At 42.5% G+C, this 21,021-nt stretch overlaps 1 long non-coding RNA gene across 1 annotated transcript in view; it reads left to right on the forward strand.

The window, feature by feature from the left end:
* Nucleotides 1-21,021, forward strand: part of LOC110400588 — a 72,786-nt gene that overhangs the window by 42,024 nt on the left and 9,741 nt on the right. The window contains exons 6-7 of the long non-coding RNA XR_002439950.1: nucleotides 5,813-5,924; nucleotides 9,061-9,177. This is a non-coding gene — a long non-coding RNA (uncharacterized LOC110400588). The remainder of the gene's footprint in view (nucleotides 1-5,812; nucleotides 5,925-9,060; nucleotides 9,178-21,021) is intronic.

Consider the following 21,021-nt stretch of genomic DNA (forward strand, 5'->3'; position numbering starts at 1 on the left):
AACACTGTCTTTTCTAAGGGCTAGAAAAAGAGTCACTTCTCATTCAACTAAAAGTCTGAGAGCATCAGATAAATGGAGATGAGGAGTCTTTTACATTCCAGTCCCTAGTCTGAGTCAGTAGAGGCACACCCAAGCTCTTCAGCATTGCCACCGCTGTTGGAAAAGGGAAGCTCTCAGACCTGACTTATAAAGAACAAATTATCACAATGACACATGCCCACTTCCAGTTTAAAATCTCTGAGTGCTAAAAATGCTATAAGCACTGGTAGAAACAGCAGGACAGCTCTGCAAAGCAGGCCATGCTGCTGCCAATGCTCCTGTTAGAAATGAGTGCCTGATCAATTCATTTGCAAATGTTTTAGGATGAAATTTTCTCACATTTTCTTCCTTGTATACCTTTTGTTTCTCTGGGTGACTTAATCTCAGCAGCATTTGTGAACTCTTTGTAGATAACTTTCCTACAATCACTGCTCAGACTCATTGCTCAGTGCTGGCATTAACAGAGGACACAATTTGTCTTTAATATTTAAAAGTTATTGCCTATCTTCTGGACCTTTTCAGTAGATAGAGTTGACCCTTCCCAAGGGTAGGGAAATGTACTGTGTGTTTCTTGCTTTTGTAGTCTGTGTTCCGCAAGACTTGCAGCATAGACAGGCAAACATATTTCTTTCAGAGTGAAAAGAAATAAGCAGTTCCCTGTAGAAATGCACAGGACCATCTGCAGCTTGACGGGTCATTGGGTCCCAGGTTGAAGAGCTGTAAAGCCAGAACTCATCATCCAAATCCTTAAAACCAGCTGAGGCACTGCAAGAAATCCTTCACCCAGTCCAACACAGTTTCTCAGCCATTTCACCTGAGGCTTGATCATGCGTGGGGTACATATATCTGAGCACCTTTTCCAGGAAGAGAATGAAATATGCAAACTCATAGCTCCAGTAAATAGAATGCCTAGCTCAACTCTTGTGCAGATAAGAAAGAGCGCTTCAGTGAAAGTTCATTTCATTCAGATAATTAGATCCTGCTGACATTTTCTGTAGGAGTAAATTGAGGAGAGCCAGTGATTCTAGCTGTTGTTCAGATACCAAGAATGAATATGAAGTAATTGCACCTTACCGTAAATATAGGTGACATGGAACAATGCTTATATTAGTTGTAACTTTTTTTTGCAAAGTCTGTGAATAAAAGTTGATTTTTTTTTAAGTTAAACTAATGATTATTCAGGGCCGTATTTTTACATGCCACACAACACACCAGGGCCGGGTCCTGCCTGAACCCAGTGAACTAGTGGGGAAATGGGAGGCCTGGAAGGCCAGCTCAGGGGTTACAAGGAGAAGCAGGAAGGTTAGGCGGGCTGGGAAGAGTGGTGGGTTCTTAGGGGAGTGCTGGGTATGCTCACCAGCCAGTCATATCTTCACAAGGCATAGTTCCCCCCACAAATTTCCAAAAACTTGTCTGCCACATGCAGAAGTTATCAAGAGCTGCACTACAGCTTCCAGTCAGTGCAGTACAAAGTGACGTACTTCAGGGGCAAAATGGCACTGGGAAAGTTGCTCTTAGAGTATTCATGTTGGGTACGATGGGCACACTAGCCAGCAGTTTCTGCACACAACTGAATTGACAGGACTCCTGAACTGCTGGCTCTTCCTTCCATCACCAGCTTGCCACTTGGCTTTCTCATTTATCTGTGTCCTTTCTACAAGGAAAGGTTCTTCAAAAAGTTGTGAAATTTGGTGTTTGCAAGATGCTTGAGATCCATATACAACAGCCCTCTGCAGTGGCAAGGTTTCTTATTGTACAAAGCCTAAAAGATATTGCAAAACTGTTTTTTTAATGAAGCCATCATAACAGACATGGTATACGCTGAACTATTTCTCCTAACACCCTAGTCAGATTATGTGCTGTGGTTCATGTTAAATGTGTTTGGAATAGAAGCTTTCATCAGAAGTAATCTACTGGGAGTCTTTGCAAGTCTGTGGAAGTCGAATGCACAGATGTGGCTGGTAAGTAAGGAAATTGCTGTATTATTTAATGTAGATGCTAACGAAGATGTGCTCTGTCTCTTCCAGATGCAACACCATTTGTCTTTATAATTGTATTCAGTTGCAGCAAAATCTCTTTCTCTTTCCCATCTAGAGATTAGAGAGCTGGCAAAAAAAAAAAAAAATGTTGGGAAGGCAATATATAGCTTCACACAAAGAAACAGCAAACACTTAGTGGAAGAGAGGAAGAAGATACTAGCAAAGATGCCTTAGACTTTCCTTTTCAGCAGAGATGCTACTGGCCAACCTTCAAGCCCATAGCTATGGTGAAAGGTCTCCAGAGACCAGGATACCTCAGAAGGATCCCAGACCACCCAAAAGTAATGAATTATTAGCCCAGCAACCACTTCAAGGTGGTGAGAAAACTGAGGCAGAAATACAAACTACTGCTTCATTTTTTTACTGTATTCATTTTGCTTCTAAGTAAAGAAAAATCATGATTTAAAAGACTCCATCGCTTCCCAATGAGAATAAAGTACAAAGTATCCTGCATACTTTAAGGATACCATTTAAAATCCCATTGTACCTCTCCAGTTCTTAGTACTAAGTTTGACACATGTTTTTTTGAAGAATTGGATACACATCTTCTTTAGATTATGGCTCTTCCCAGCTGTTAAATTAAGTAAATGCAAGAAGAAGAATTTTTAATGATCAGTTACTTTTAAAGTTTTACCTGAGCATTCTCACTGTTTAATTCTTAAGAGAGACAGCTTTGTTATAGTGCTGGTTCTCGCTCGGTTCTTTTAAATGAGAACAGTGACTATGCTTATGAAAGCTCTTTAACTGTCTTTGTTTGCTATGTTAAATCACTGAAGGGAAAGTTAAATACATGAAGAAAATTCTGTGTACACAGTGTCTTTCTTTATACATTCTAAGACACATCTGCAATGGACAACCTCTGCTTTTATTTCAGGTATAGGCATGTCTAAGTCTCTGAAGGAGGAATATGACTCTCAGACTTCTTAAAACCTGTATGTTGTGATATTTTATTCTCAGAGATGCAATAAATTCTCCCTAGAAGAGTCACCATCACCCACATTAGCTCATTACCTTGAATAATACGTCTCACAAACCTAATTTCATCTTTTCCGTGCTAAGTTGCATGAATAAAATAAGAGCACAGTACTTTCCTTTGAATTTTAGCTTGCATATTTTGTTAACAGCTTTGCCACAAACAGCCTCACAACATTAAGGCAACTGGACATTCTTTTCACAGTCCTCATGCTTGCAGTCATCTTATTTTTAACATTTGTCCACACTAAAATATATGCAATTAATGAGATGAAGTTTGGAGGAATGCATTCAGAGGAACAATCAAGGCTGATTGTTTTGGAAGATGTGGAAGCTATTAGTGATCTCGCCCAGTATTAGGAATGTTGATCCTGCTTCGCTGAACAGCCTGGCATTTCCAGCTCTTGCTTTTTACTGACAAGGCTATCAGAAATGGCACATTTGTCACATATAATTGAAAAATGGCTATCTGCCTTCTCAGAACTTCCTTTCATTTAGGTTTACTGTGAGATATGCAACGCATATTTATGCCTGGCATATTTGAACATTAAATTCAATTTTCTAATGTCTGCCACTAGCTTGGGGAAAAATAACACACAAGTTCTTGTACATACCCTGGGGACCATCAAGGAAAAACAACAGTCCCAGAAACCACTTGTGCTGCTGTGTTTTCAGGGCATAGAGGTTAAGAAGAATTTATACCCCCCCAAAAAAGCAATTACACTTTGAGACAGCCAGCTCCTGTAAATGCTTTTAAATGAATTTCAAAGCTAGATGTATGCAGAACTTTTACTTGCACATCCTGTATTTACCTCAGGTGTGAGTCATGGCCACACAGTTCAGCTGTCTGAATAAACCAGATTCTGATGTGTTACATCAAATTGGTACATGCAAATAGGGGCATCCATAAGGGACAGTAAAACTCTGAAATTTTAACTCCCTGTAACTTGAATGGCCCAAATCCCTACCACAGGATAGCTCCAGACACTTGCAGGAAGGACCAGTTCTATTCCATCCCACAACCCTTCACTCTACCACAGCAGCGAGACTGTCTGCGGACAACAGCACCATTCAGCATGAGAAGGGGACCAGAGCCCATGGAAACAGCCACATCTGTGATCTAAGCACCAAGGTGATTCCAGCAGACACCCAAGTTGTGTTTGTGCAGCTTTTGGGATAAGCTTTCAGTCTCTGAGCACGGCATTTTTCCTAAACAATTAATTAGAGTCAACATCTGCTGTCATGGCAAGGTGGTGATTCACTGCAAGTGGAAGGATGAAGATGATGCAAGTCCAGCATTGAAAGTTCATTGCAAGACATGGGAAAGAAGAGAAAACTGGGATTAGAAGGAGAAAAATCTCAACTTTTCTACATGTAGAGGTGAATTCACCTCCTCCTCTCTCCCCTCCCAGCCCACACCTCAATGATGATTAGCAGCAAGAAAATAGCGCTGAATGGTGATAGAGGTCAGTTGGTGTGACCAGGCCCCTTACAATGAGCATATTGAGAAGAAATACACTGCTGCTTTTGAAAACCTTTCTCCAGATGCCAGGACAATTTGTAGATGTAGTTGGCAGTCTTTGAGGATTAGAAACTTTAGAAATCTGCTGCTTCTTCTTGATGTAAATGATAGCAAATCTTCATGGATTTAAAGAGCACTCTAGATAGGCTCTCAGTTGGGGCAAACTCATAAAGTACTAGGCTTAGTGGGGGAATTTTTTTGCTCGGAGCCATCCTGTTTTAATGGATTATCAGCTATGAGGCCATCTCAGACACACTTATCTCCCTTTCTCCTACTTTACCTCATTGCTTGTTCTGGATTTTCATAGTTGCATGTATTCAAAATCATTCCTGTACATAAATCTGAAGAGATCCATATGAGCTACCCACCTAGCCTATTAGGCATCTAGATGGCAAGTACTACTGCAAAGATAGCCATAGCACTAGCTTAACAGAGATAGGCAGCCCTAACAGATGACTACAAACATCACTGAGCATACACATAGACAATATCCTTGCAGAGCAGAGAATTGTAAAACCTCTCAAATGTAGCACATATCTAGTTCTTGGCTTTTCCACTGCACCCTCTTTTCCTATACTGTATATTATATGGTGCTCCAGAACCAGTCAAGGTATTAAGAAACATAGCTAAGTTGTTCTGAGCTGCATCATCAGATGCTGAACAACCTTTCAAAAAAAATCATGCTTTTAAGGTTCTTTAGAACTCTGTAGCCTTTTCCTGGTTATTATGCTGATGCACAAATGATGTGAGATAGCTTGTTGTTTCACTGTGTTGTTGAAAAGGATCCTCTTTGTACCCTAGAACATCCTGGGTGGAGACAGAAATAAAAGAAGAAAAAAAAACCACCACAAACTGAAATGTGATTTTCCAACCTTACAGAATGTTCATATGAACAGGGAGAGGGCTGCCTACTTGGTTTTTCTTCCAAAACTGTCTCTGTAATTTGCGCAGTGCAAATTTCAAATAAACACACAAGCCATTCCTGGAAGCTAGGTCACACAACTGTCAACAGAGTGTAACATCACAATCCTTCTTGGGCTTCATCTCCCATAAAGCTTGGAATTCTCATACACAGGTGGACCCATAAACTTTCTTCCACCACTATCTTCACAACTGCCTCTTGAAAGAGTGAGGGAATCCTAAACTAGTCCTACTGCCTGTAACTTAACAACTCCCAAACTCACACACTGATATTCAAACAGAGTTATAACAGAGAGCGTATTTGTTCTTTCTTTAACAGTCTGATTTATCAAGGAATTTGCTCAAGGGGAGCGTCTGGTCTATCAAGGAAATGAGTTAAACCTATGCTCACACCACACAATCAGGACTGAAGCCCAGCTGAGTTGGCCCAGGTAACTGATAAAAGAGAAGTTGGAATAAACAGAGTGAAGATGGTTTAAGTGCTTTCTAAGATGGGGTAAAAGTATAGCAACAAGCATAGTAAAATATCACTAAAAAGAATTTTGTTTTCTTCTCTATTTTCCTTAAATTCTTTTATGTAGTTAATGCAGTGCATTTGAGGCAACTGGAGACCGTACAGTAGGTTAGTGTTCAGGGAATATACCTTGACAGCAGAAGTAGTAGATAAACTGGGGAAAGGAGTCCTTACACAGAAAAGAGTTCTAAAATCACAGGTAAGTAGTATGGCAAAACATCAGGCTATCTGGGCAGTGGGAAGAAGCTGTCTGATTGCAGTCACTATTTTCACTTAAGTCTTTTCTTTGTTGCTTCAAAAACTGTAGCACAGCCCATATGGGAGTATTACCTCTGGGCTCCTGAATCTAGGGATTTCCTCCCTTCCTTTAGTTTATCTGGCTATTCTACCTGTCAAGCTGAAACCTTCAGCTCATCGAACTCACTGTGCACCACCATCTCCTTTCCATGAACTACAAAACTGCTTATAGATAGTAGTTTTAGTTTAAAGAGAATTTTTACATCACTAAAGACTGAGCTAGCCTAGTTCAACTATAATGTTATCTTCTGAGAATCTTCTATGTCATTAAAAATATATGGTTTCTCCTTTCTGAGTGCAATAATGGTGTCTTAAGAATGACAAGTCTTGTTTCTTTCTCCCTCTTAAGTCCTTTTTAAATTTTTACCTTCTTGCACTGATCTTCAAATCCAGAAATTAAACAGAAACCATGTGAGCTTCATTTTCTTTGGTAATCAAGTCTGTGTGCTAGGTCCTGCACTGAACAGGGTATGGGTGGTGCATTTCCCTTCAAGTGATACGGCTGCCCATTTACTGAACAAGAGCTCTCTGCTTCACAAGGCAGGGGTTGGCTTTGTCACCCCAAACAGCGTGGGAGGATAACACAGCATTAGCAGGATATAGTGACCTTTGGTTTTTGTATTGGCCACCTGACACCAGCTTCTCACACCAGCACAGGAAAGATGTTGCAGGATATAAAGAAAATTGCTTGCCTATACCAGTGGCCTGTGCTGTATCAAGATAACCTGCTGGGCTCCTGTGAACTTTGAGACTACCACAGAAGTCGGATATGAATTTATGGCTTCAGTGCAGAACTGACTTAATGGCTTCAGTTGGCTCCCTATGATCCCCGGATGAGGAGATGCTTAAGCCAGTAAAGGCAGGACAAAAGTCTTCAAAGATACTGAAGAAAAAGAAACTAGAGACCGTTGTTCTTTAGTGACCCTGTCTCTAGTGAGAGGAATATGCCCTTTATCAAAAACACTTACTAAAGGAAATGAGAGCACACATTTCTACTTGACATTTTACACCTAGAAATGTAAATATTTGCATGAAAGTGCATGTAACGTATGAGCTATCCCAATAAAATGAAAAATACTGTTCAGCTTAATGAAAAGCTGATATAAAATAAAAAAAAAAAGTAAATAAACAACTGCTCCATCAGAGCCCTCTGCTCTGGAGAGGCCATAGCTTTGCTATCAACTGCACATTTTAAAAAGGGTAATTTACAAACAAGAAAGAGATTCTGTGTGAAAGGACAAGGTAGTCTGAAAAGCTTAGACTGAACCTACATTTTATTGGTCATGAGGCTTATAAAATGGGCTATTTCTGCTTTGCACCTTGAGGTGAAAAGTTGAAGAGCCATTCTACTAAGCTGTGAAAGGTTTCCTGCAAAAGGCAAGGAAGAATATCTCTAATGTTTTTTGGCACTGAAGGTACTGAGGAAAAACATTGCCAGAGCTGATGTCCATCAGAAATAAGGTACGCTGCATGGCAAATTAAGTACATTGACTGCTGTAAAACCAAGGCCATGTTATGGCTATTTGGCTGTGCCATGATTGAGGCGTCAGCTGGTTTACAAAGAAAAGTGCAGTCTTCAGTCCCTCTCCTCAATTTCATCTTTCCCCTTTTTCTTTGAAAAGATAGCACTACTAACTAGCAGGTGTTACCTGAGGTGAGTGTTTTCTAGAAGGTAGGTAAGCTACAAAGAGGAATAAGGGAATTGTACGTTGGAATATTGTAAGTTTGTAAGAATATTGTATTGAAATATTGTCCTTGGTAAGTTTACAAGCTCTTGATCTAGTTTTTAATTTTCTTTTGGACTTCAATTCACATTCTTTTCTTTTTGACTTACTTGCCTGCCTACATTGTGTACCTATAAAGATTTATTGATCTGCGGGTAGAGACATCTTCTCAGCTGCAAGGTGAATCCACAGAAACAGCCGACATCTTTTAAAAACAGCACATTATGGCAATCTGGCACCTCACCAACATGATGCTCAACTTCTCAGGGCCGAGCCATCCTGAAGCTCAAATCTCCACCCCAGTACAGGGTTTGTTCAGGTGCTGCTGTGTGATCCTTCCTTCACAAGGCCTTTAGGCATTTCAATCTTATTTCATTGAGGACTGGAGACTGTACTCAAAGACTTGGTTCACTGCTGTGAGAGCCCCTGAGTGTCTGCACCCTAGGGACCCAGCCTACAGCCAGCAACACTGCAGCTGCCTGCTGGGAAAGGCGCAGCACGCTCCATGGTGTGCAAGCAGAGACAAAATACTGAGCATCACTTATGGCAGTGAATGCAAGTCCTAGCTTTGGAGGAAAAAAAATATTTTTCTCTTTCTTCCTCAAAGTAATAATGCCACTAAGAAAGGAACAAAGGCTTCTTGAAAGCTCTGTAGCAACTCTTACCAGTAATTTGGTCTCCCAAGTAGTCGTTCTTTGAAAGGTAACAGGCAGTTCGCACACAAATGCTTCTTTTAAGGTGACTATTCATTGGCAGACCTGAACGACTAGTTAGTTTTACTCACGTGTATCAAAACCTGTTCAATAATCATGAGAAGCATCCCTCAGTATATGGAGGTAGAACATTTTTGGATTTTTACTTAGCAGAGAGACATGGCAGAAGTAAAACTGGTTCTTTATATGAAGAATTATGTATATAGTCCATTAACCTTTTAATGTTTCATTTTTGAGCAGAGATTTTCAGTTGCACTTATTTTAGTCTGTTTGCTAACAGTGGTTTGAAGTGATCAGTTTCTGTCATGTTTCTGGACAGGCTGACTCAGCTGCTTCAGTGGAGAGTAAGCAATTTAAGGAAGGAAGGAAGACCGTCCACTCTGTCTCCGTCTGTGCATCTGAAGATCCAGAGCAGACTCTGCAGTTATTTGCTGATGTAAGTTTCTGATGCTGCGGCACATTTTTCAAATGTGCTGATTACAAACTCTGTAGCCAGGTTCCCCTCCTTACCTTTAGAAGCGATGTCCTCTCACTATTATCTTTTCAAGGTCTGTTCTCACTTTTAACTGGTAGCAGAAACATGGAGCTGTGTCGGGGAGGGTCAGGTGAATGTTAGGAACAGGTTCTGCACCAGAGGGCTGTGGGGCCCTGGAACAGGCTGCCCAGGGCAGTGGGCATGGCCCCAAGCTGCCAGAGTTCAAGGAGTGCTTGGACACCGCTCTCAGACACAGAGTTTGGATTTTGGGTGGTGCTGTGTGGAACCTGGAGCTGGACTTGAAGATCCACCTGAATTCCTTCCAACTTTTGCTATTCAGTGATTTATTCAGGAATGTTCGCAAGTAGCAAAGAGAGACTTAAATCTCAGTTTTCAAACCTGCCCATTTGCTACTAGTTCCACACAGCTGTCAGTGCCTGTACCTGTGGTTTCCAGTGCACGCTCACTGCTGAGCCCATGAGGAGACTGTGCTGGTGTATTCTGGGCTCACTGCTTTCTGCCTATGGTTGGTGATCATGCTTTTGATAGGAAAGCATCTGATGCACCAGCGCTACTCCCTTTGCTCATCTGTTCACCTTCGGTAGCTTCTGCATCATTTGGGCCATTGGGTCCGTGTTTCCAATTTACCTTAGTCTCCAGAGCAACTAAGTCTCACTGTTAGTGCTTCTCAGCAGATTTAGTCATGTCTCTGCTTTCTGTATGTTCTGGTTTCTTTGCTGTTCTAAAGAGTAGCATCACAGGTTTAGAGGAAAAAAAAAAGAAAAAAATCCCAGTGCCTGAGTTCTTTTTGTTTGTTTGTAGCTTTTCTCCCTTCGATGTCTGCCGTGTTTAACAGTGTGGTGAAGAATTCATGCTGTATTTTTCTCATGAGATTCTCCCTTAGAAGGATCCCTCAGATATCACTGTACTCTCCAGTGAAACAATCTGTATTGTTGTATTGTAATGTCCCCTTGTATTTGAGGATCATATCAGTGAGAAGATAACATCAGTGAAAATGGCATTTACGTATATTTTCATTTTCTGACACTCGTGCTTCTGTTGTTGCTGCTTTCCTTTCTTGAGCATGTAAATGCTTTGCAGGATTTTTTCTAAAATGTAAATTTTCTGGCTATCCAGTCCTTCCATGCATCTCCCTGGGACATCCATCACACCAGGTAACTGCTCCCCTGCCCCATGCATGCACCTGTCTCTCCCTTCTGTTGATCTTCTCTACACTGATATCTTCATGTTATTGCAGTACAAAGCCATCAAAGACTCACTGTTATCTGTACAACCAAGTCGGGGAGTCAGGGGAGGCCACGAGTGATGTGGTGTGTATCCAGACCATACGATAAGCAATGCATCCATCATTAGGAACTCAGTAAGCTTCAGGGGACCATGACAAGATGAGCTTGCTCAGAGGTGATTCAGCACAGTTTTATTTCATCCTCTCAGCATCCATACACTCATTTTCTGAAAGCTCAGCCTGTGGTCTCTAAACTAGATTTAAACTAAACTCCTGTTAATGCTTGACAGGTTCAGCTTTGTGTCCACACAGATCATTCATGGAAAAGAGAGAAAAAGTAGCCAAAGCTCATAAAGATTTGGTAGTTATGGAAAATAAGTGTAAAGCCAAAGAGCTGCAGAACAATTTTCCTTCAGCCTCAGAGTAAAGCTGCATTAAAGCAAGGTAATTAGGTGACTTGCACAAGTACACTTAGATGAGTCTGGAAAGCATCAGAACACTGTTTTCCCAAGGTTGGGAGTACCTCCCCAACACCATCCGTATGCATCACATACATGCAGAAGATTTATAAATCATTTCATTGCTGTTCAACATCTTTGGCATATCGAGTAGCCACTTCCCATTTCCTTTTCGCTTCCCTCCACTCTTCCTGCCTCTGGCATTTACAAATGTTCTACATGAGCCACACAGCATACTGCAGCTCCAGCCCCCCACTGCCCCAGGCACCCACTGCACCTCCTTGTCAGCAAAACTTATTTCTGCTGGCTCAAGTTCAGTTCATTGTGGGTTAGCCCAAAGCCTCTGCACAGCCTCAGAAAGAACAGTAGTAGGGGGGAAAAAAAATCAAGCTTGGTGTATGCTGAGAAATGTGTGAACTCTGCTTTGCCTTGAAAGAGCATGGGACAATATGGTGTGCAGTCTGGAGAAACCAAAGTTTTTCTTCTGGAGATGTTCCTAAGGAAAAATGTCAGCTACATGAGCTAGTTAGATAAAAATCAAACACAGCTAGGAAAGCAAAGCTGTATCATATGCCATCTTTGCTTTCTGTTCCAGGAAATGCACGGGACAGTGGTGGCTTGGCACTGTGTAGAGCAGCAGCAGTAGTGCTGGTCCTCATGCCTGCGTCCTTGTCCTTAGCAGGCGGGAGCCCTGCAGGGTGCTGGTGGAATGAGGGCTAATGCACAATGCCAACTGCATTAGCAAAAGCGGAGCTAGGTGAACCACTGAACTATGTTCTGAACATCTGTTATCCGATGTATAAATATGTTTCCATCTGTAATAAGAAGGAAATGAAGATGTCAGCAGATTTTTGTTTTACTTTCCCTGATTCTTTTTTTGATGATATGAGCCTCATTATTCCCTTTACAAGGTTGTCACAAAGTTGTGCACCTTCCTCTAAAAAGAGAGTGACAACACTGATGCCGCACGCTCATTCCTGAAGTGACATTACGTTGGGAATTCGTTTTTCAAATGCAGAAGACTTCTGCCGTGAAGACATCAGCTCCCTAGGAACGCAGCGTTAGGCAAAGCGGCTCATGCAGCTGGTCGCTCCTCGTTAGTTAACGGCGTTCTTAGCGGTTTGGGCTGGCTGAGGACGCTCGGGCCCTTCGCTCCCACAGCGCTTTTGCCGCTTCTTCAGCCGGTGGCGTTTAGGGGCGAACCCTTCGGGGAATGCACGCTGGGCGTGCGGGGCCGGCGGGACCCGCGTTGGGCAGCAGGGGGCAGGAGCGCTCCAGAAATCCCTGCTGCTGCGCTCCGGCGCTGCCTGCTGCTGCGGGCACCGACACGGGGAGGCGGGAGCGGGGCTGCTGCTGCTGCGAGGGAGGCTTTGGGAAGGGGGTTCCCCTCCACGCTGTGCTATGCTCGGGAAAGCCCTTTTGCGCCTGCAAGTTTGGGAAGGAGAATGAAGATTTTTGTTTGTTTGTTTTGGTCCGAAGCGAGGCTTTTGGGGATCCGTGAATGGGAATTTTCATGGACACGGCCCGTTGTCTGCTGCGACTTCGTTTAGGAAAATAATATGCAAGGACTTGGGGGGAAAGTTCAGGGAGATAAGGGCAAGGGCGGAGGGTGCTACCTGGACCTTTCCAGACCTCAGTATTGACAGAGAGAATAATTACCCATTTATTACACTTTTACATATGTTTTACTTCAAGGACGTGGAATCTCGTATTAATCATATACATTGCTTGTTCTTATTTCCTGAGTGGGTGACTGAAAAAGGAAATTAAATTGTGCCGAATTGCATGTATTACTGATAGCACAGAAAAAGAGCACTCTCTACACAGGGAGCCCAAACTATTAAAGGCCTGTGTTGCTTAAAGGTAACTAATGATTCCTAGCTGTGATAAAAGTCTGAGCATTTAGAAGACAAGGTTGTTAGGGAGAGGTAATAAGCTCTAGAGGATTAGCTCTTAAAACTGGAAATGCAGACAGCCTTTTGGGCTCACAGGTACTTCTATTCCATACAGGGGGTCTGTAAGCATAGCTTTCCTTTACTTGCACTATGGGAGGAGTCATGTATGCACCTGCTGTGGTTTAACCTTGGCAAGCAGCTTCACACTACGCTGCTGCTCACTCACTCCCTGCAGTGGGATGGGAAATAATCCAAGAACTCGTGGATTGAGATACAGATGATTTGCTAGGTAAAGCAAAGCTGCACGCACAAGCAAAGCTAAACAAGGAGTTCATTCACTGCTTCCCATCATCAAGCAATTCAGCCATCACATTTCTTGGTAAGTCAAACATTGTCTCTCCAAACATCAGCCCCCTCCTTGTCCTTTCCCCCAGCTTTTATTGTTGAGCACAATGCCCTGTGGCATGGGACATCCCTTTGGGCACTCTGGGTCAGCTGTCCTGGCTGTGTCTTCTCCCAGCTGCTGGGCACCCCCAGCTCTTTGCTGGCAGGGCAGTTTGACTAACGCAGAAGTCCTTGATGCTGTGCAAGCACTGCTCAGCAACAGCTGAAACACCAGCATGTTGTCAACACTGTTTTCATCACAGGGCCACACAGGCTGCTGCGGAGAAAATTAACTCTGTCCCAGGCAAAACCAGTACAGGACCACATCTTTTTAAAAGACATCTATTTTCTGTGCCATTAATGCTGCACCATCACTACTACCATTGGTCTAACTTGCATGGAGACCTTCTGCTTTCCTTCTGTGGAAAGTAGGGGCTCCTGAGTTTCTCCAGCTTATTTGAGATATTCCTGCAGCTCTTCACCTTCACTGCATGCCTTACTCAACTCAGCATGGACACATACACCTCCTAAAGCTGTTATCCAGACCGTGAGCTCTGCCCCTCAACCAGTATTGCTCGTTGCAAGGCCTGAAGGTAACTTCAAGCCTTTGACCTTCATCCGCTATTCAGCTTGGGTTCCCCTCATGAAGGAAGGATTTAAAGTTGTGGTTATATTTTCCTGCCTTTTGAATTTTCTGAATATCCACTGTTAAAGTTTTACACCAGTAACGTTGTCATCCATTTGGATGTGGATTTGTATTACCAGGAAGTTGGTTTTACTTTTTGCACACTGATGCACAAACTTCTTCAGATTTATTAAACTGACTGAGAAAAGGGAGGGAAGGTGCTTAAATGCCATCCAATACTAAAATATGACAACTGGATATTTTTATTTGAAGAAATTGTGTAATTCTTCTTTTATGGCTTCCACTCAATGATCTTCAAAGTCAACAACATTCTTTGAACTGAACTATATGGCCGTAATAAGCTTTTGAAAAGAAGCTCTGCACATTAGTGTAATCTGGTTTAGGAACACTACTTCTCCAGGCCAACATGCTGAATGTGTCTCCTCTTAACATTAATAAAGGCATGTGGCAAGAGAGGGAAGAACTGCAAAAGCAGCCTCCCTGTTTCTTGCTAGGAGTCATGACATTTGGTGACTACACATACAAACAGCAAGGTCCTCTAGAAGCCTACCACTGCTTCTGCTAGCTGTGGGGAAAGATTAGAGGCCAGAAGTTGGTTCTATTTTTGTCCAGACAGCCTGTGGAAAGCAAAATAAAGTTTCCTGTGAGAACATGCTGCTTCTGAAGCCTCCTGAGCCTGCCAGCTGACTCTGGCAAAGCAACACATAACTAGTCTTCCTCACTTGCTGCACGTGCATGGCTATTAGGTAAGAGCAACACCAACTGGCAATGGCACTCATGAACAAGGCAGCGTTTTGCTTGTGACCCTGTGCTTAGGTGAACAGCAATGTTCCTTAGAGATCTGTTTCTCATGTAGTCTGGTAAGGACAAGAAGTAGGGACAGGAGGTGACATTTATACCTTGGTTTGACAGTAGGAGGTAATGGGTTGCAGTCACGGCAGGCACCAATGCCTGTTGCTGCACGCATGCTGCTCATCAGTCAGCAAAATTGTCTAGGCTTGGCCCATTAAATGTTTTCCCCTAAAATTGCCAGAATTTCTTGTTAGGGTGTTTTTGCATCCTCATTGTAATCCTGGAACACCGGAATCTGTGGTTTACAGATATTTTCAGACCAAGAAACTACAGCTGAAACAACCCCTCACTTTTAATCAGAGTTGTAGCTCAGAAACAACTTTACTCAAGTTTCTCAGGCTTGAATTCACTGATTGCCCTTTACCCATACAAGTGACATTTAGAGCTAGTGATTCTGTCCCTGCTCAAAACATGCCTAGGAGCAAGGTTCAGCAACCCTGGTCTGTCTGAGAGGATGAGCGTTTGTCCTGCTAGCCCATGAGAAGTTGTGCAAAACAGTATGCTGACCACACCTTGGGGTGTCATTATTTGACACCTTCCTTGACTTTCCTCAACAACCTTCCAGTTTCTCTATATGTTGGTTCCCTTCAACAGCAGATTCTACTGGTTAAGACCACAGTCTTAACTTAACCACTTAACCACTTAACCACTTAACCACTATCTACACACAGTGCATCACGTTAGTGCTTCTCTCCTTTTCACCCCAGACTGCCTTTCTGTCTTGTAAGACTTGACCATCCCTCAGAAAGTCCCAATTTCCTTGTAGGAGCAGAGCATTCTCTGCCATTTTTTTCAATCAGCGACTTTTTAAATGTGAGTGCCACAATGTTTTGACATGCCACAGAAAACTAGTAGTGAAGGACCCAAGTTGTGCAGCACAGCCCCACGCACTTATGGGCAGCAAACCTGTGATGCCCTTCCCTGAACATCTAATTGTATCTTCACAGTAGATAGCAGTGGAGAGAACAGAGTTTGGTATCTCCAGTTCCTGGTCCAGGCACAGCTATGGAGGACAGATGCCTGTTTTCCTCATGCTAGCATTGCACTTCATCTTAAATGGCTCTTTTCCTTTCTCCTGCCTCTATATGTTACAGACAGCAATCATACTCACTCTGCACCCTTACTTTCCTGAAGTGGTCAAATCCTTCCATCCCTCCTCACACCTGTAAAGTATGTATCATTGTTCTATCCTGAGGCAACAACTGTAAATGATATTTTGGTTCCAGCTTTCCTAAGATTTTGTGTTTCAGAGCCGCAAGGGCTTATCAGAGGCACACCTGCTGCTGACTGGAGGACAGTGCTTCCTGACCAGAGACAGTTAATCATCAACAGTATCCAGATGGTTTGTGACTGGGCCTGGTGATGATTGCTTATACTTGGGGAATTTCCAGGTTTTGTTCATGATTCATTCAGCTTTGACTTTCCTGGCTCAAAAGGAAAAATCTCACAAAACATAAAGCTACTTTACATCACTGAGTGCTTCACACACAGCTTTGCACCAATTAATCTGGAGATTCTTGGGTCACTTGTTCATGGGAATGTCATGGGTTGGCATTATGAGGCTGGATCTATCTCAGTTTTCCTCTTCTGTTGTATACACGCACTGGCTTAAAGGAACCTTTTATAAGATTTGTTTTATCTTTCTTCAAGGCCATTTACCACTGCAGTGGGGAAGGGCTTAACTTCCCTTCCAAACTGCAGTTCTACCTGTATCCTTGCTTTAATAATGACAGTAATGCAAACTGTCACTCTCCTTTTATTCCAAAGGCAGCTGACTTTTTACAACCTGACAGCAGGTTTGCATCTTAGAATGCAACTGCAGTCATTTATATGAGTGATAAGGAACGCAGCAGAGCATCCTTTGTGGCAAGATGAACACATGCATCTCTGTTGACCCTTCAGAGATAATAAGATGCACCACTATGTTATGTATCTGAAACATCACTAAGATGCGGGTTCCACTTCAGCTAATCTTCATGTCCTACTTTAGCTAACCTCCAGGACTATGCTGTTGTCATAGAATCACAGAATCATAGAATCATTTGAGTTGGAAGGGACCCGTAAAGACTATCTAGTCCCTTTAGATACTGAAAGGACAGAAATAGTGTTGGGATAGTCAGAGGGTGTAGTAGCAGTTTCAAGGTCAAATTGTGCTTACTGCTTGTGATCTTTGTTGTTGATTTACTCTGGAATGTTTTGATATAATGTGTTGGGTTTTTTTCTCCTTCTTATGAAGCAGAAATTTGCAGAAACTTACAACATCATTTAACATGCTTGTGCTCAGCTACATGGATGTTGTAGCACTGCTAACAGCCCCATGTAGTTATCACAGCCTTGTACCTCCTGTGCTTTCTCTTGCTGCCATCACCACACTCACACTCCCTGCCTTTCACTAAGGGCTGTGGACTGCTCTAAATCCATCCCTCTGCTCTTCACTCCCTTTCTAGGGAAATCTCTTAATATTGCTTCCAATCTTTTAGCCTCTCCTGGCAAGGCAGAGTCCTCGAGGCACCACAGCTGTCATCCCTTTGTGCCTGCAACCTTTGCTTCTCTGGCCTCATTCACCCCCTCCTGGCAGTCCCCATGGCTTGCCTCATGCTGTCACAGGCAGAGAGGTAAGACACATTTCTCCACTGCACCATTCCCCTGTGCTGATGACTCATCCTTACTGTGATTCCTTCAAGAGACAAGTTAATAACATCAATTAAAAAAAAAAAAAAACAGTCCTTCCAGCTTTCTCAGCTGCTTCCTTTTTATTTCGATCTACAGGCTCTATGAGGCATCTCATTTTGTGTGCTGAACCGCATCGAGCACTGGAGCCACTTTCCCAATGACAGAAACACTCTGTTCTGCTGGCCAGCACTGCCTGTGCACATGGAGACTTGAAGTACCCTGCAGGACACAGCCCTAAAGGCATCAGGAAAAAAGACTGAGGCGTGTGTGCTAGGACAGTGGTGCCAAATTTCTTCCCTGTGGCATGCCCAGGCTAAAGCCTAACCCTCGGCTCCTCAGTGCTTGCTGCTTAGCAGCAGGGGCAGGAGACAAGGGGACAGTCTGCTGTAGTCAGAAAAATCAGCTCAGCTGTGAACCTAATCAAGCAGCCAGGCAGTAACTGAGACAAGATTTTGTCCCCCTTTGTACCACGCAGGAGTCTGCACAGGAAAACCTTCACTGCCTGGAATCAGCCAGATATGGGTGGGACTTCAGTGGAGGTAATGCTTTTCCAGAAGAATGATAATGGCTCCACAGTACACTGTTCTTGTATCATAGCCTTCCCAAAAATGCCACTGGGAAGCCAGTTTTCAAATAGAAAGCCCCACTGTCCACCTCCAGTTTAGAGAACCTCAGAGATATGAGCTGGCAGAGATCCTCTATAAGCAGCCCTTGTCAAAGCCCCAGCAGGGCAGTGACAGAGCCCACAGCTTGTGGCTTTGCTTTGTAGGTTCAGGATCCACCCAGTGGGCCTCAACTATGTTTTATGTGTGTTCTCAATTAGCAGCCTACCAAATGGCTAAGCAAGGACTTTTTGATCTTCAGCCCAACAAGCTAATGCAACACCTTTCTTCTTGAAAGTAAATCAAATTAATGTGTGTAATTTTGGCCACATGCAGTTTGTAGAACAAAGGAAGTAATGGGAAACATCTTTTAACCACCGTATGTGTTTTATTCACATACTTGTGACTACAGCATAGAAATTTGTCTTCCTGTTATCACATTCATTTCATTTCTACTAGACTTATGTAAACTTGAACTTCTGTGATACACAGCTCAATTTCATTTGAGTTTCAGAGCCAGTGGTTAAAGGAAAGAACATCTGAAGACCATTCCTCACTTTGTTACTGCTCCCTCTCTCATTGGAGCTGTCAAATGAAACTAATAGCCGTCCTTTAGACTTTCTGTTCAGAAAAGAAAGGTTAAGTAACACCGAAAGGTGTTGCTGGAGGAGAATGCTGGTGGTTCAAGTTTCATCTTTCAGGCTAGTACAAACCAATGGTGTTTTACTGGCTCAATTTCCCAACTTAAAGACAGAATAGGCAGCGAAAGCCTGTGCTCTCCCAGCATCTTGGCATATGATGCAACACTGATACTTAAGCAAATCCAACACACCAAATAACTGATTGCACATACTGTTATATGTAAAGACTGCCAGTTACATTACTCCTGGTTTCACTCTGGATGTTGGGTTCTCGGTACTTTCAAGCCTTTGGTGGAAGGTAGATCCCCATGACACCTCCACCCTCAGCATTTCTGGTAGTCTGAAGACACCTGGCCCAGTTTCATGACCCCAGTTCTGTGCTTCCACTGCCTGTCTCACCAGAGTCTCAAACCCAAGGTGCAGAGCCACTTCTGCAGGATTTTCCTGATGGTAAATGACTGCTCATAAACTGTTCCTTTGCCACACCTTCCCTTGGTTTCCCTTCCCCTGCTTCTCCTCACACCCCTGCTGTTGGCTTCAGTTCTGAAATAACTTTCTATTGGCCAACGTCTTTAAATGGGGGTGTTCGGTGTTCTCTATCTCCTCTTTTCTAGAGTTGATCTGCCTCCACTGCCACCCTTCATAACTTGGAATGGAAGAAAATAGTGTAAGAGATAATAATACTCTAAATACTTAAAAGAAATCTGTGTGCCTTTCTATTAAAATCACATCTGAGTGGACATCTGTGAGATCTAAGTGTTTGAGTTCAAACTGAGTTTTCAGGTAGAAATACAAAATTATCACTCCGAAAAGAGAACTTCCTCACTTGAAAGTCATCCTTGATGTTAAGTCAGCACAATTTCCACCATGAGCTCTTGGGACTAAACTCAGCTGAGGTGAAGAAATGTGTCAGGGGAGTGCTTGCACGGTACTGTACGAGCATATTGATGCAGCAAAAGCAGCCAGGCACTGGATTTGGTATGACGTGGTTTTGCTGTGTGATTCTGAGCATACTCATGCAGGCCCTGATCTTCATATTGATGGGCACCAGAGCACAGATCTTGTACAAAAAGACAAAGATTTTGTGTAGATCATAGGTAAATATATATTTTTTTAGACTAATGCAGATGGAGTAAAAATTGGCAAGCAATCAGACATGAGACCTCCCTGTCTATCAGCCCCCAGACTTGCTCTTGCTTGCAATTGTAGACTATCACTGCTGCAGTTCTACCACTGATCTATACAGAAATTAATTTCAATCAGTGTGGTATTCTATGAAAGACTCAATTTTCAAAGAAATTCAACTCAAATTTCAAAGAAATGTATGGTGGTAAGGATAGAGTTGTGTTTTATGCACTCTAGAGATGCAGGTTTATTTCTTCACAACATCCTGAACATGAGTGTGCTGCTGAGTGATTCAGCTTTCCAGTATGAAGACATTATTTCACAAATACTGGAATATTGTGGTGATTTGACATTTTGTAAGTTTTTAAATGTCTTCCCTGCATTTAATTTTCTAAACTGATAGTTAAACCACAGACCTAGATAAGAAAGAGATTTGAAGTAAGTAAAGCAATGTAAAGTGCATCAGAAGCTGAGACCAACTCATGCAAGTGCTGGAAGAACTAAAATGAGAAGATAAAAATACTGATCCCATACTTCCTAGAATTTTGTGAAGACTTTTTAAGTCATAAAGGACACAATGTCAAACTTCTGACACTTTGGATATTTTCTTTCACAAATTAGCAAATTTCTTGTAGTCTGCTTACGCTATTACAGTGAGGGTACACTCAAGTAGAAGAAAATGGAAAAGTTGGTACTTTGACTTCTGAGTCTTCTAAAATTCCCAGGGATTCAAGGAAAGCACATGATCAAACAATTTCCTTTTCTGGAGTATCCTTGGCCACCTGGAATAAATCATGTAACACTGTGACTTAGCTAAGGATTACTTTGGTAATCCAATAAATGTGAATTCAACCCTGGGGAAATAGAACTGTGTAAAAATGTAATTATAGGCTTACAAATATCATACTTTCCTCATGTTCCATTGCTTTCCCAAGAGAAATTTTTTACCTTCGAGACTGAAAGCTGTAGGGATGTGTATTTCCTATATCCATTGTTACAATGAGTGCAACGTACTGCCACTTCTGCCTGCCAGTACAAGATACTCAACTCAGAGATCCCCTACCGACTCTAGCAAAATCACAGTAGTTATGCTGAACAAAATCCACATGGGTTTAGAAGATAATCAGAACCACTGAAACAATTTTATTTTAGTATTATTCCTACTCTTTACACATATATCCAAAATTCAACTTTTCATAGAGATGTGTTGGCTGCAATGGACCTTCAACCATTTACGTAGCTAAAGATCAGAATACATGTCTTTGAAACTGGCAAAAAACGAC

Source organism: Numida meleagris, chromosome 1, assembly GCF_002078875.1.
Source record: "Numida meleagris isolate 19003 breed g44 Domestic line chromosome 1, NumMel1.0, whole genome shotgun sequence".
Lineage (NCBI taxonomy): Eukaryota > Metazoa > Chordata > Aves > Galliformes > Numididae > Numida > Numida meleagris.